The following is a 15,734-nucleotide window of genomic DNA, read 5'->3' on the forward strand; positions in this document are numbered from 1 at the left end:
CTTCCCCGCGGCCACATAAGCCGCTGCAATGGCTTCCTTGACCCATCTTGCCACTGTAGGCTTAGCAGCCTGCAGACCCTTACGAGGACCTGTAAACAGGACAAACAGATGATCCGATTTCCGGAAATCATTGGTCACTTCCAAGTATCTGATGATGACACGTCTCACATCCAGATATTTGAGAGCAGAGTATTCCTCTGGGTAGTCCTCCCTCCGAAAGGAAGGGAGACAGAGCTGCTGATTCACATGGAAGCAAGAAACAATCTTGGGCAGGAAGGAAGGCACTGTGCGAATAGTCACTCCTGCCTTAGTGAACTGCAGAAAAGGCTCTCGACATGAGAGTGCCTGGAGCTCGGAAACTCTTCTGGCTGAAGTGATAGCCACCAAAAAGACTGCTTTCAACGTCAGGTCTTTCAGAGATGCCCTCGACAAGGGTTCAAAAGGCAGCTTCTGCAATGCTCTTAGCACCAGGTTGAGATTCCACGCAGGCACCACTGAGTGCAGAGGAGGGCGCAGGTGATTAACTCCCTTGAGAAAGCGCACCACATCTGGCTGCGAAGCCAGGGAAACACCCTTCAGGCGACCCCTGAAGCAAGCCAGAGCCGCTACCTGGACTTTAAGGGAACTGAGCGACAGGCCTTTCTCCAGACCTTCTTGCAGGAACACCAACACTGAAGAAATTGGAGCAGTGAAGGGAGAAAGTGAGCCTGCTTCACACCACGCTGCAAAGATACGCCAAACCCTGGCGTAAGCAGTAGAAGTAGAGCGCTTCCTCGCTCTCAGCATAGTGGCGATGACCTTGTCTGAGAAGCCCTTCTTCCTCAGACGCTGCCGCTCAATAGCCAGGCCGTAAGACCAAAGGGGGAGGGATCCTCCATCACCACGGGACCCTGATGTAACAGGCCCTGCTCCACTGGCAGCCGCAGAGGATCGTCGACTGAGAGCCTGATCAAGTCCGCATACCAGGGACGTCTGGGCCAATCCGGACCCACCAGGATTATCCGGCCCAGATGCTTTGCCACCCGGTCTAGCACCCTGCCCAGCATGGGCCAGGGCGGGAACACATAGAGAAGCTCTTGTGTCGGCCACTGTTGGAGAAGAGCATCTACTCCCAGGGATCGAGGGTCCCGTCCTCTGCTGAAAAAGCGCGGCACTTGGCAATTGGCCGATGACGCCATCAGATCTAGGCTCGGCTGGCCCCAGCGCTTCGTGATGTCCAAGAACACCTGAGCAGATAGCTGCCACTCTCCGGGCTCCAAGGTATGGCGACTGAGAAAGTCCGCCTTGACATTCATGACTCCGGCAATGTGGGCCGCTGACAGCTGTTCCAGGTTCGCTTCCGCCCACTGGCATAGATTCATGGCCTCCTTGGCTAGAGGGGCGCTCTTGGTACCTCCCTGGCGGTTGACATAGGCCACAGCCGTGGCATTGTCCGACAGGACCCGTACTGGCTTCAACGCCAGTACCGGGATGAACTCCAAAAGCACCAACCGAATGGCTCTGAGTTCCAGGAGGTTGATAGACCACTTTGCCTCCGCAGGAGACCAGAGCTCCTGCGCTGTCCTTCCCAAGCAGTGGGCTCCCCAGCCCGTCAAAGAGGCGTCCGTCGTGACGACAATCCACTCCGGGGTCACCAGAGGCATTCCCGCAGACAACTTGTCTGTCTGCATCCACCAGCTCAGCGCCTTGCGCACTGCTGGGTCCAAGGGAAGGCGCACAGCATAATCCTCCGACATCGGAGTCCAGCGCTGCAGCAAAGAGTGTTGTAGTGGTCTCATATGAGCCCTGGCCCAGGGCACTACTTCCATCGTGGCCGTCATAGAGCCCAACAGCTGCACATAGTCCCAAGCCCGAAGAGGAGAGGCTACTAGGAACTGGTCCACCTGAGCCTGAAGTTTGACAATCCGATTGTCTGGCAGGAACACTCTGCCCACTTGGGTGTCGAATCGAACTCCCAGATACTCCAGGGACTGAGTCGGGCGCAGCTGGCTTTTCTCCCAGTTGATGATCCATCCCAGGGAGCTCAAAAGAGCAACTACCCGGTCCACAGCTTTGCCGCACTCTGCATAAGAGGGGGCTCGGATCAACCAGTCGTCCAGATAAGGATGGACTTGTACTCCTTCCTTTCACAGGAAGGCCGCTATGACCACCATTACTTTGGAAAAGGTCCGCGGAGCAGTAGCCAACCCGAAAGGGAGGGCTCTGAACTGGAAGTGTCGTCCCAGGACTGCAAAACGCAGAAAGCGTTGATGAGGAGGCCAGATGGGAATATGCAGGTACGCTTCCTTGATGTCCAAGGAAGCCAAGAACTCTCCTGCCTTCACTGCCGCTATAACAGAGCGGAGAGTCTCCATGCGAAAGTGCCGCACTTTCAAGGCCCGATTGACCCCTTTGAGGTTGAGGATAGGCCGGACAGAACCTCCTTTCTTTGGTACCACAAAGTAAATGGAGTAACGTCCCTTGCCAATCTGATTTTCTGGCACCGGAACGACCGCACCCAGGCGGATCAGGTTGTCCAAGGTCTGCTGCACTGCCACAGCTTTGACCGGAGACTTGCAGGGAGAGAGTACAAACCCGTCTCTTAAGGGTCGGCAGAACTCTAGCTTGTAGCCGTCTCTGATGACTTCCAGCACCCAAGCGTCTGAAGTTATTGTGGTCCACTCGCCCAGAAACGAGGACAGCCGTCCTCCAATCTGCACTGGGGCGTGGACCAAGACCCCGTCATTGGGTACGAGACCCTGGGGGAGGACCGGAGGGAGCACCTCCGGGACGGCGGTCTCTGCGAAAGGAATGCTGCTTGGGGGAGAAATTCCTCTTGAAGGAAGAGGGGGCAGAGGAGCCCGACCTGCCCGGGCGGTACCGATGGGCTTCCTGAAACCGTCCTCTGGAGGTACCTGGGCGAGTACTAGCCCGAGCCCTGACCTCTGGTAACTTCTTGCCCTTAGACGTGCCGAGATCGGTCACGATTTTGTCCAGCTCGACCCCAAAGAGCAGCTTGCCTTTAAAAGGCAATCTAGCCAGGCGGGATTTAGAGGCGTGGTCAGCAGACCAATGCTTCAGCCAAAGCCACCGCCGCGCAGAGATTGTCTGAGCCATGCCTTTAGCTGAGGCCCTCAAGACATCATACAGCAAGTCTGCCAAATAGGCTAAGCCCGATTCCAGGGCCGGCCAATCAGCCCTCAAGGAATGATCCGAGGGGGAAGCCCGCTGCACCATAGTCAGGCACGCCCTGGCCACATAGGAGCCGCAAACTGAGGCCTGCAAACTTAAAGCAGCCGCCTCAAAGGACGACCTTAAGGCCGCCTCCAATCTTCTGTCTTGGGCGTCCTTTAGGGCCGTGCCACCTTCCACCGGCAACGCCGTTTTCTTAGTCACTGCAGTGATTAAAGAATCCACGGTAGGCCACAGATAGGCCTCAGGTTCACTTTCAGGCAAAGGATAGAGGCGGGACATAGCCCTAGCCACTTTAAGGCTCGCTTCCGGGACATCCCATTGAGCCGAAATTAAGGTGTGCATGGCATCATGCACGTGGAAGGTTCTAGGCGGGCGCTTCGTCCCCAGCATAATGGCAGAGCCAATAGGGGCTGAGGGAGAGACGTCCTCCGGAGAGGAAATCTTCAAAATGCCCATGGCCTGCACTAACAGGTTGGGCAAATCCTCTGAGCTAAAAAGCCGCGCTGCAGAGGGGTCATCCGCTCCAACCGAGCGGGGATCCGTCTCCTCCAAGGAATCCGCAAAGGACCGTTGGGAGAACTCAGATACGCTGCCCTCATCTACATCGGAGGAGACAAAGTCCTCCAAGGCCTGGGAATCAACCCGAGGGCGTTTACCTCCGGGGACCTCAACCTCTTTACCAGACGAGGGAGCAGGGGCAGCGTTTTGCATAAGCAAGGCCTGATGCAGCAGCAAAACAAACTCGGGGGAGAAACCCCCCAGACTGTGCACTTCCGCAGCCTGGGCTACAGCCCTAGACGCACCCTCAACCGGCGCTCGCAAGAGCGGGGGAGAGACATGCTGCGCATCCAAGATGGCGTCCGGCGCGACACTCCGCGAAGGAGCCGCGCGGGAAGAATGGCGCTTAACTTTAGCTGCTTTTGTGCCGTCGCCCAAATTAAGGGCGTTCATGGCATTAATGTCTCCTACCTCAAGGGCGGCCCAAGAAGAAGCCGTCCGAGCCGCGTGGCCGGCCAAGATGGCGGAGGCGAGCAGCGGGGGATGGGCGTTTATGGCGGGAAAAACCGCCACGCCGGAGGAAGGACCGGGACACTCATCGGTCACGAAACTGTCACCCAACAAGGGGCGAATCAGACTTTAAGACCCCCGCATCCCCTCTAGAAGCGCCCAAGCGATCCGGGGAGCGACTCTGTGCGCCCTCACCCTCCGACGCCATATGCCACGTGGAGATCAATCGGGGAACCCCCTGCCCGCTATAAAAAGGTAAAAATTACCTGCTTTCCGCTCCGAGCTGTAACGACCTGGTGTCCCAGTGAGTAGCTGCAATAAACGTTTAAATAAACATCGAAATAAACGCCTTTAAGGACGTTCAAAAAATTTTATTTATTTTTTTTTTTTTTACGGAGCCAGCGGGAGGGGGTAGAAAAGGAGGGACCTGGCGCCACCAGGTTTGCACTTGCTCAAGAAGAGCCCTCAACCCCAGGCACTCAACAAAACCTAAAAATTAGGCTTGGAGGCCTAGCCAGAGCTGCTGCTGTGTGTGACCACCACCTGCTGAGATAGAGAACATACTGGGGAGTTTCCGGCAGCACATGACCACATATAGGGAGGCAAAAGTTTGCTCTCTATCTCCACCTGCTGGTAGATGGACAAAACCCACCAGTCTATGGATTGATCAGCATGATGATATGGAATGGGCCATTTGGCCTTTATCTGCCATCATATTTCTATGTTTCTATGTCTTCAGTTCTTTTCTGAACTAAAGATACTTGGCGATGCTTCTTGTGGCCTTGGGTATTGAGTTCCACCATTTGGCGCCCAGATAACTAAACTCTGCCATGTAGATGGTTACGTTATGTTTCTGCAGTTGGGTAACTGAAGAAGTAGGCAACCTCTGGTTTCTGGTCTTGTATTTCTGGGGATAGTTCAATCAAATCTAGCATATATTCAGAAGACATTCCAAATATCTTGAAAATAAGGGTGCTGGCTTTGAAAGTAGTCTTGCCTTGATTGGAAACCAGTGTAGCCTTTCAAGCAATGGAGTAGCTCTTTCATATTTAGACTTCTTGAATATCAGTCTTGCTGCCATGTCTTGGACTGTTTGCAACCATTTTAGTGTGTTTTCTTTACATAGCACAGTAAGTTAAGTCTCTTCCACACCTGACCTTCTCAGTGCCTCTTCCGCCAGCAGAGACCACTTTAGTAATAGCTGGTGCACTCTGTGGGAGAATCCAGCTGTCCAGCCATTATTTGCTGACAATGTTCAACTGCAGCTGGAACTTGAGGAAGATCAAACTATTTCCAAGGCAATTAGAAAACTAATTGCTGGAACTTTGAATGGTTTAAAATGAATGAACTGAAGCTTAATGTGGTTCACTAGGCCAGTGTTTCTCAACCTAGTCCTCACAGCACACCCAGCTATGTAGGTTTTCAGGATCCTATATAATAATTTGAACCTCCAACGTTCCATGCCTGGGTTCGTAACATCTCCCGACGTCAGCCAGCCTCCAGCGTTCCATTCCCCCTCACTGTCCCGCCCTCGCGTCAAGACGTAATGACATCAGAGGGCAGAACGGTGAGAGGGAAGGGAACACTGGAGGCGAGCTGATGTCAGGAGGGATGTTACGAACGGAACGGAAGCCAGCACCAGCCAGCCACAGAACGTTCAGGTAGAAATTGAGAGGAAGAGAAAATCGCGGGACATCGAGGGGAGGGAGGGAGGAAAGGCAGGGCAGAGGAGAATTGATGGAAGGACAGTAGAGGAGAGAATCGTGGGACACGGATGGGAGGGCAGGGAAGGAAAAAAAAAAAAAAAGCTTACAATGCAGCCTTCCTAGGGCCCGTTTCACTGTTGAGGAAACGGGCATGGTTCCACTAGTACTACATTAAATATGCACAAGATAGATTTGCATACCATGGAGCCAGTGCATACAAAGTCATTGTTGATATCCAGAAAACTGGTTGGCTAGCAGGCTTATTTTCAAAGCACTTTGGGAGGCTAAGTTTATGGAACTTTGGGAGGCTAAGTGCTTTGAAAATATGCCTCTAGGTGTGCTCCAAGGACTGGGTTGAGAACCAATGGGTTAAAGCAACAATTTGTAATACAACAGTCCAAATCTGATCTTTTTATGTGAACCAAAAAAAAAAAAAAAGTTACAGAAGTTTAAACATGCAATTTTTTTTCAAGACTGCTTATGGACCTGTGGTATAGGGGAAAAAACCCCTGACCGCTCTCAACATTTTGGATTTGTTCCTTTAGTCACCTTTTCCCAGAAACAGTCACATTTTATAAATAAATGCATAAATACCAATCCCATCCCACTCTGTTTATTTTCTACCCCCAGGAATGCCTATGTGTACCACCACATAGATGTTTTACTGGGGTTGAGAACCACTGCACTAGGCAGAGAACACTTTCAGTAGTACCATCTATAGAGTCTCTCTTTAGCGGAAAATTCTGATATAAAAAGAATTGGGAGTATAGTGGGACAGGGATTAAAGTTCTGGCCAGAAGATTTGTCATCATACGTACCTCATTCGCAAGTCTGCAGTTACTTCGTAGATTACACCCATTTCTTGATAGGAAAACATTTAGCTGTTCTGATACACACTTCTACAATACCTTACTGCAATGCTTTATACTGTGTCTTCCTAAATATCAACTGAAAAGACTGCAATTAGTACAAAACACTGCTAGTTGCTTATTAAAGAACAAAGTTTTCAATCATATTACCCCACTTTCAGCTGGATTACATTGGCTGTCAAGTGAGCAGCATGTTCACTTTAAAATGCTATGCTTTACATCTATAGCAGTGTTCTTCAATGCAAGGCCCGAGGGCCAATGGCACCCCCTGGAGATTTCTGGGGTATCCATCATTTTTTTTTCTTCACTACTCTTTCTCTCTTCTCAAGCCTGTGACAGAAAGCAGGAAGTGGGTGGGGAGGAAGAGCCACATGCTTGAAGAAGGCATATCTCACTGGAAGAGGAGGATGCGTGAAAAGTGTGAAGGTGGCCTGGTAGGAATAGATGTCTTTGACCCACACTGGTTAGCAATATCATGTCCCTGCATGGGAAGACATATGGGGGCTCTCCTTCAACTCCTTTGGATCCAAAGCAGCCCTAACTTAGTGACGACCACTGGTCTACAGGGCGCTTCATATTTAATGGATCTTTTGAAAGTATATGAACCTCTAAATGATCTTCTCAGCAGGACTTTTCTGAAGTATCAAGTGGTTAACAAGCTACTTGGAAATGATCTTTTGGAGTACTGGGTTCTAAATTGTAGAACAGCCTACCTCTAGAACAACATCAAATACGATATGAGAATTAAAAAAAATAAATGTTCAAGAGCACGGTTTTGTATAAATTCTTTTTGTGAAGGGGTTTAGATGAGACTATTTTAAGATCTTTTATGGGGTTGATACTGTCTTTATACAGAATCTGGTGGAGAATAACGATGCCCAGATATACTGTGCTGTAATTTTTTTTTTTTTTAGTGTAATTTACATCAAACTGTTTGAAGAGGCAAAAAAATGTGTCATTTGTATTAAATGTAAACTGCTTTGAATTTATTTTGAAGAGCGGTATAGTAAGCCCATTAATAAACAAAACAATTAGCAAAGGGGTAGGATGGATGCTAGACAGTTTTCATCTGCTGTGTGCCAGGAAACTAGCCTGCTCCCTCTGAACTCTGTTTCTGTACTTTACCCGAAGATCAGCAAACCTTTTGACAAAATTTTTTTGTTTGTTTTAACTGTCCTCATACCCCATGACTAGTAATATACTGTTTATAGGAATTAGAATTAATTTGTATGCATATAGAAGATTTAAAAAATAGTGGCAGATAAAAGACCATATGGCCTATCCAATCTGCCTATCTGTACCATCTACTATTCTCTTCTTCTCTCAGAGATCCTATATACTTGTCCCATGCCTTTAATGAATTCAAATACAGTCTTTGTCTACCAACTCCACCGGGAGGACCCTTCTATGCATCCACCACCCTTTCTGTAAAGAAGTACTTCCTAATATTACTCCAGAATCTATGCATTTTTAATTGAGAGGACGCTCTGGAACGAAGGGACATAGAACGAAGGCGAGAGACTCACCCTCTGTGCAGTTATGCCACAGAAACTCTCCCAAAAAGCATACATATTGAGATCTTTAAGTCTGTCCCCAAATGCTTTATGCAAAGCAACAAAAAAAAAACTCAAAACCAAAAAACACACCAACAACCACCTCTGCAGAACCAGAATGAGACAAAAACAGCAAAGGTGGTCCAGGAAGAAGGAACAACCAATGATGCAAGTGTAATATTTTATTGGAGAAGGACCCAATATGGCCAAGTTTCGGCAACTGCCTTCATCAGGGTGATCAGATTCTTCAATAGCAAACACAATGAACACACAGTGGGACACAATCATCTGCCAGTGTAATGACTCTTTCTTCAGATATGGTTATTGAAAATTTGCTACTGAAGAATCTGATGCACAGTACTTCACCCCCTAAACCATACCGCTCCCTCAGTGTTTGCAGAACACATATACACATGACCCTGTATTTTTTAGCATTAAGTCTTAGCTGCCTAATTTTAGACCATTCTTCAAGCTTCGCTAGACCCCGCCTCATGGTATCCACCCTACTGCAAGATTTTGGTATCATCTGGAAAGAGCCAACTACCCTACTGCAGATTTTGGTATCATCTGGAAAGAGCCAAATCTTACGAGACAGCCCTTCCACAATGTTGCTTACAAAAATGTTTCAAAGAATCAAAACAAGAACCAATCCTTGCAGCATCCCTTTCCTCAGAGTGAACTCCATTTACCACTTCCTTCTGTTGCCTTTCCCTCAACTAGTTTCTAACCCAGTCAGTCATTTTAGGGCCCATACCAAGGGCACTCAGTTTATTTATAAGCTGCCTATGCAGAACTGTGTCAACAGCTTTGCTAAAATCTAATTACATCACATCTCTCTCCCTTGATCCAACTATCTGGTTACCCAATGAAAGAAATTAATCACATTTGTCCGGCAAGACCTACCTCCAATGAAACCATGCTGCCTCTGATCCTGCAATCCACTGGATTCCAGAAATCTCACTATCCTCCAACTTAGAAGCATTTCCATTCACTTATTCACCCCAAGGTCAGACTAACCAGCCTGTAGTTGGTCACTCTCCACAAAAAAGTGTCACCCTTCTCTAGTACCGCTCCGTAATCTAAAGAAGTTTTGAAAATATCAAACAGCAGAACCGTCAGAATTTCCTTAAGTTTCTTCAATACCCTTGGATATATCCCATCCGCCCCCTCACTTTGTCCACCTTTAGTTTTGCTAGCTACTCATGAACACAATCTTCTGAAAATTTGTGTTTTGTCTTCTCCAGTCCTACTGCCAGCCCTTCAACTAAATACAGAACAGAAATATTTGTTAAGCAATTCTGCTTTATACTTCTCGGCTTCTAAATATTCATTCCTTTCACCCTCGAGTCTCAATGCCATTTTTGCACTCTCTCTCTTATCACAAACATATCTAAAAAATGTTGTGTTTCCCCAATTTACCATATTGGCTGTTTTTTCTTCCCACTACATTTGCATGCTATCTGCAATAATCTTTGGCACGCACATTGTCTCCTGCACTATAGCCCTCTGAACATTCTGTGCTCACTAAAACCAGTGCTAATCGCCTCTAGTGCTGGCATTAGGTCTTGGCATTAGCCCATCAGTACTCGGGTATTACCGTGGACTCTTGAGTTTTCTTTTGAACCCCAAGTTGCTCAGGTTACAAACCTGCTTCACTGTCTTACACCAGATTAGATCCCTTCGTCATTTTCTCTAGACCAATGCTAGTCCTAGTCTGATTCATACAGCTGACTCCACTATTATAATTCTTTTCACAGTGGAGTAGGCCACATGGCTATTAAAGACTGCAGTTGGTTCAGAACACTGCTAATCCATCTCCTTCACAATGCTAAACCGTTTGATCATGTGAACTCATTGTTTATAGAGCATCATTGGCTACCTATCAGCTATAGGACTAAGTTCAATAGTTTGGTTTTGTCTTTCAGGGTTAAGGATGTGGGGCAGCCTTTTCCTCTTTTCCAAGGTCCATGCTCCTCAGGGTCTTTTCCTTCCAATTTTGTTCATGCCAAGGTAAACTTCTTACTGTTTCCCCTCCTACTAGATCTCAATTGCAGTCGACTCGTGTCTCCTTTTTCCCCACTTTGACGTGATGCACTTTCAAATTATTTGAGTATTGACATGTCACTACCTAAATTTAAGTTGGGATTTGAGGCATTTTCTTTTCAGCGGGCTTTTGATACTCATGGGGCTGGCTTTTTGGCGGCGACAGTGAGCCCTTTGTTTTGAAACTATGTTCAACCTTGTCCCTTCTTTTCATTTTTTCCCCGTTTTCTTTCCAATTCCTTTTTCTTGTATTGTTTATAAGATTGTAGACCACTTTGATATGTATTGAAAGGCAGAATACCAAGGGTAATAAACAAACATAGGATCTTGTGAACAATGCATCTATTTGCCCAGAGGTAACTCCAGATTACGACAGCAGGTTACTGTTTAGCTAGCAGGGGGGGTATGATAGATTCTTAGTATGAATGGATAGGTCTGTCCTATCTAAATGATGGAATTCTTTTTTGCTCATTTTATGTTTTATCATTCATAAACCACTAAGACCTATTTGTGATTAGCAGTATAAATAAACCTGAACCTAGACTGAGAGACCTAAGCTATGCTTTGGTCCCAATGTGATACATGTGGAAGATCCTTGCAGTAGCTCTTGACAAAAAATCATTGAATATCTTTTGCAAGCATGATGGTGGTTGGACTGGTAGAAGTATACATGCAGACAGGATCACTCAAATCACTTACTTATCCACCATCCCCTGCACACACCACCTCAAGAATTTCTGACTGTGCATTTAAAAACCTTCACCTTTCCTGTGCTACAGAGTGTTGAGCTGTATCCTTCCCCTCTGCTCAGCTGCCTTGGATGCAATGGCCAGACAGGCCCAGCCACTAATTTAATTCTATCAGGTTAATCTACATAACTACCAATACTAATGCAACATTGCCCAAATTCTAATTTTTAGAAACAGGCTATAGGCACTCTGCCCTGCCTAATACCACTTTCATTATAACTTCCATAATATCTTGAATGTTGTTGATATACAAATAAACACGTGGTTAAGAGCAAAGCAGTTCCTCATGCAAAATTCATGAGGAAACCAAAAAATCCTGAGGCCTGAAGCAATGTCCTATTGTGGATTAGTAACAGGTTGAAAAACAGGAACAGAGTAGAATAGAATTAAGTAAACACTGAAGTGCCCGGGGGAATCCCAAGATGGCGTTCAGGGAGGATGTCGGTCTCTGAGCTCCTGACTCTCGCAAAGCTCTAGGTGGAGATATTCTTACCCGATGGACATCATGGGGAAAAGGAAGGGGAAGACGGTGATGCAAACCTCCTCAGCTCCCGTAAGCTCTACTCCCCGGCAGCTGACGCTGGAGAGCTGTGGGGTAGAGAGACTTGAGCTGCAACACACACGAAGGCCAGTTCCGACGTTGGATCGCCGGACTGCAGTACCGAGGGGGCCTCGTTAAGCCCGCCTCTAGTCACTGCGCCTCCACGACCCGGAAGCAGTTTGCTTGCAGCGGGACTTCAGCCTGTTGAGCTGCCCGAAGAGTCAAGCAGACAGGCTGTGAGAGGAGGGCCTTCTGCAACAGTAATCCCAGCGATGACTACTGCCTGGAAAGAAGGGGTAGGAAACCCTATCTTCACCAGTGAATCGGGAGGTGCCTCCAGGGGTATTCGTGGACCTGTAAAACCCGCAATGATCACTCTTGAGAGCCTATGGGACGCCATCCAGGGAATGAACAACAACCTACTCCAGGTAATTGATGTTATGAAAGAAGATATACTTTCTCTTAAAACTTCTCAAACTCTTACCGCTTCCCAAGCTCAGAAAAACGAAGAACAAATTGGGACAATGAATGGTGAAATTAAGTCTCTCCATAATTTAACAAGTATAATGCTTAAGGATAAGGAGACTCTGGTTAAAAAAGTGGAATACTTAGACAACCAAGCAAGAAGGAATAACCTTAGAATTCTTAGTTTTCCTAAAATACCTTTAATTCCTCCAGTGGATATGTTTAAGAGATATTTGGAAGAAGTCTTGAATATTCCTAAGGACGCTTTACCACCAGTTGTCAAGGTACAGTATATCTTTGGAGCTAAATCTGTTTTACCAGAACCACCACCTGACCTAAATATATCTGCTTTTTTGGAGAACTCTCTAGAGATGGTGACACAAAGATTGACTCTTATAGTTTCTTTTGCTTTCGAAGTGGATAGAAATAACATTTTCCATTTGTATTTTAAACATATGCAAGCCAAATTTTGGGGGGATAAAATTCAAATTTATCCAGACCTCAACAGGGATACTCAGAAGAGACGTCGTGAGTTTCTAACCTTAAAGCCAAGGGTTATTGCCTTAGGTGGTTTGTACATACTGAAGTACCCCTGTAGATGCTTGGTTACACTTGAAAGTGTTAGCTATGTTTTTCTAGACCCCCCAAAAATGGCTGTATTCATAAAAGCCAAGGAAGAGGGGGAAGGTTCAACCCTGAATGACTACATAGGAAATGATACTGTTAGTTCCTTCTAGTGTGTGGATAACGCTCTCCACCCTGACTGATTGAATTTATTTCTTATCTTTTTTGCTGATATCTTGTTTTCCCAATTATGGTGGTCAATGTGTATAAGATTTAATTTCCCTTTCTTATTATTTTTCCATATTATATGTCATGTACAGGAAAAGAAAGATAGGACACTAATCTCAAACCTTGCATTTATAATGATATGAATGTATTATTTTCAAAAGTTATAAAAAAAAAAAACAATGAAGTGCCCTACAGACCTATACCAAGATTAATGAATACATTACCAGTTATCTGCAAAAGAAGTAATTAGCAACGTGACCACATGTAAGGACAACACAAAATATGTATAATAGTTAGAAAAAAATGTGCCAATTGGTAGGTCAAACTGACTTGGAACCCTCTGCTCAGTGTGTAGCGGCAGCTAAGAAAGCAAATAGAATATTAGGTATTAGGAAAGGAATGGAAAACAAAAATGAGAATGTTATAATACCTTTATACCACTCCATGGTGCAACCGCACCTTAAGTACTGTGTGCAATTCTGGTCAACACATCTCAAAAAAGATATAGTGCAATTAGAAGAGGTACAGAGAAGGGCGACAAAAATGATAAAGGGGATGGAACGACTTCCCTATGAGGAAAGGCTAAAGTGGCTAGGACTCTTCAGCTTGGAGAAAAGACTGCTGAGGGGAGATATGATAGAGCTCTATAAAATGAGTGGAGTGGAACAGGTAGATGTGAATTGCTTGTTTACTCTTTCCACAAATACTAGGACTAGATGGCAAACAATAAAGCTACAAATCAGAGAAAATATTTCTTCACTCAACATGTAATTCAAATCTGGAATTTGTTGCCAGAGCATGTTGTAAATGCAGCCAGCTTAGCAGGTTTAAAAAAAGGTTTGGATACCTCCCTAAAAGTCAATAAGTCTTTAGTAACATGGCCTAGGGGAAAATCCATGGCTTATTTCTAGGATAAGCACCATAAAATGTATTCTACTGTTTTGGGATCTTGCCATGTACTTGTGACATGGGTTGGCTACTGCTGGAAACAGGATACTGGGCTTAATGGACCTTCTGTCTGTCCCATTATGGGAAACACTTATGTTCAGGTGAGGCTGTCACTACAGGTGCATTTTGAAGGCACCTTTTGCCACCCCCAAAAATGTTTTGGCTGAGGCAACTACCTCACTTGTCTAATAGTTCAGCTGCCCCTGGAAGAACCAGAGGTCAAGTGGTAGACTAAAACAACATTAGGAAAAGTTTTCACAGGGAGCATGGAATTGTCTCCAGAAGCAGAAACCAAAACAGTAACATAATTCAAAAAGACATGGAACAAAGAATCCTTTAATGGTTTAAAACAAAAAAATATGGTAGTAACGCACAGGAAATAACCTGCAAAGAAAAGCAATCAAAGGATTATATTGGGCCTCTAAAGAGGCACTAGGAGGAGGCGGAGAGCAGCAGTTACAACTCTGAACATCTTGATAGACTGGATAGGCCATTTTGTTCTTTATCTGCTGTCATTTTGACACGTACATGGACAAAAAAATAAATTAGTCTCATTTTGTACCTTCAAATTATATGAATTGTGCAGATATTGTATTTTTATGATGCACTATTTACTGTCATATTTTGGGGGCTGCTTTGGGTTGCACTGTGTCCAAGGAAGGTGGTATACAAATACAACATACACCTTAAGGCCACATACTATCACAGCTCAACACATTCTGCTCCCTGCTATCCTTAGTTCCAGTGCACCTTCACATCTCCTTGCTAACAATAGAGCCAAAAACATTTTATCAGCCCTTCCCTGTCCCATATTCACAGCAGATAAGATTCCATGGGGTGGGAAGGCAAGCCCACAAACGTTGCAGGTAATAATGCTGAACTAGAGACAGAGAGCTTGGTGGTGGAGAGAGGAGAACCATCTTTTCCCTCCCCTCTCTCCCCAATAAGGAAAACTATACCCATTTCAGTGCAAGCTTTCTGCTAAAGTCTGCAGCACTGCAACACTATAACATGCGTTTTTACCAATCTCCGGCACGTTTCAAAAGACTCATCCAGTGTCAGTATTTCCAGCACAATTCCTGCAAATCTCCAGCTGTGCGCTGATCAATTCTGGAGTATGAGGCATACATAACCGGGGGAGGGGCGAGATGCTGCTTCTTCACCGATAACACGCATCCTTCTTAACCCCCCCCCCCCCTCCCTCCGGTTTAAACCCATATCCTATGCCATAAAATGCAGCTGCAGCAGCCACTTCTCCCCTCTTGTACCGTGCACACTCCGATTTTCAGAGCAAGTAGACAGTGGGGAGACCAACCGGTCTGCTACAGCCTCTGTCTAGGACGTAAGCCGCGGTGGAACATCCCAAACCCCCGAAAACTATCCAGCCAACCGGATTTACTGTGACTATCTCAACGAACACTCACTGCTATAGTGGACAAGTACACTGTGCCACCACGACCCGGTCTCTGCTCAACGCCGAACAAGTGCCAGAACGGAACGCCCCCGTCACGTGACCTTATCTTCGGGATCGGGAACGCGGTGCTACACTGAATCTGCTCCCCCCATCCCTGCTGTGCCCTGCTAAGAAGTTCCGCCCTCTGACGCGAGTCGTGGGTGTGTAGGGCAGAGAGTATCGTATCAGGCGCCTTAAGCCTTGCGGCCAGGTCTTTTTTAGGTCAACACCTCCTCACCCCTTCCCCTTCCACAAGAGTTTGATCATTAAACGCAAGGATCATGATTACCCCAACTCCACCCCTCCCAGAACAATCCTCCTGTGTACAAATCATAATGGGACAAACTAGCTTTATAAATATTAAGCTTTGATTTGTGTGTTTTATATAAGAAGTAATAAAAAAAAAAACAACAACATTTACGTGGTTGAATGG

General features: G+C 46.2%; 1 protein-coding gene across 3 annotated transcripts in view; it reads right to left on the reverse strand.

Annotated features, from left to right (window-relative positions):
- The window catches only part of ABHD14A (abhydrolase domain containing 14A), a 45,156-nt gene extending 29,789 nt beyond the window's left edge, over positions 1 to 15,367 (reverse strand). Inside the window, exons 1-2 of one of the 3 annotated variants that reach the window (XM_030206458.1) lie at positions 15,273 to 15,367; positions 6,707 to 6,836 (exon numbers count right to left, since the gene is read on the reverse strand). The gene's annotated coding sequence lies outside the window, so the exon portion shown is untranslated. Of the gene's footprint in view, positions 1 to 6,706; positions 6,837 to 15,247; positions 15,253 to 15,272 lie in introns of those variants that run through there. The other 2 variants (XM_030206457.1, XM_030206459.1) reach the window with 2 other exon arrangements.
- Positions 15,368 to 15,734: the final 367 nt, after the last annotated feature.

This window comes from Microcaecilia unicolor, chromosome 6 (genome assembly GCF_901765095.1).
Source record: "Microcaecilia unicolor chromosome 6, aMicUni1.1, whole genome shotgun sequence".
In the NCBI taxonomy this organism is placed as follows: Eukaryota; Metazoa; Chordata; class Amphibia; order Gymnophiona; family Siphonopidae; genus Microcaecilia; species Microcaecilia unicolor.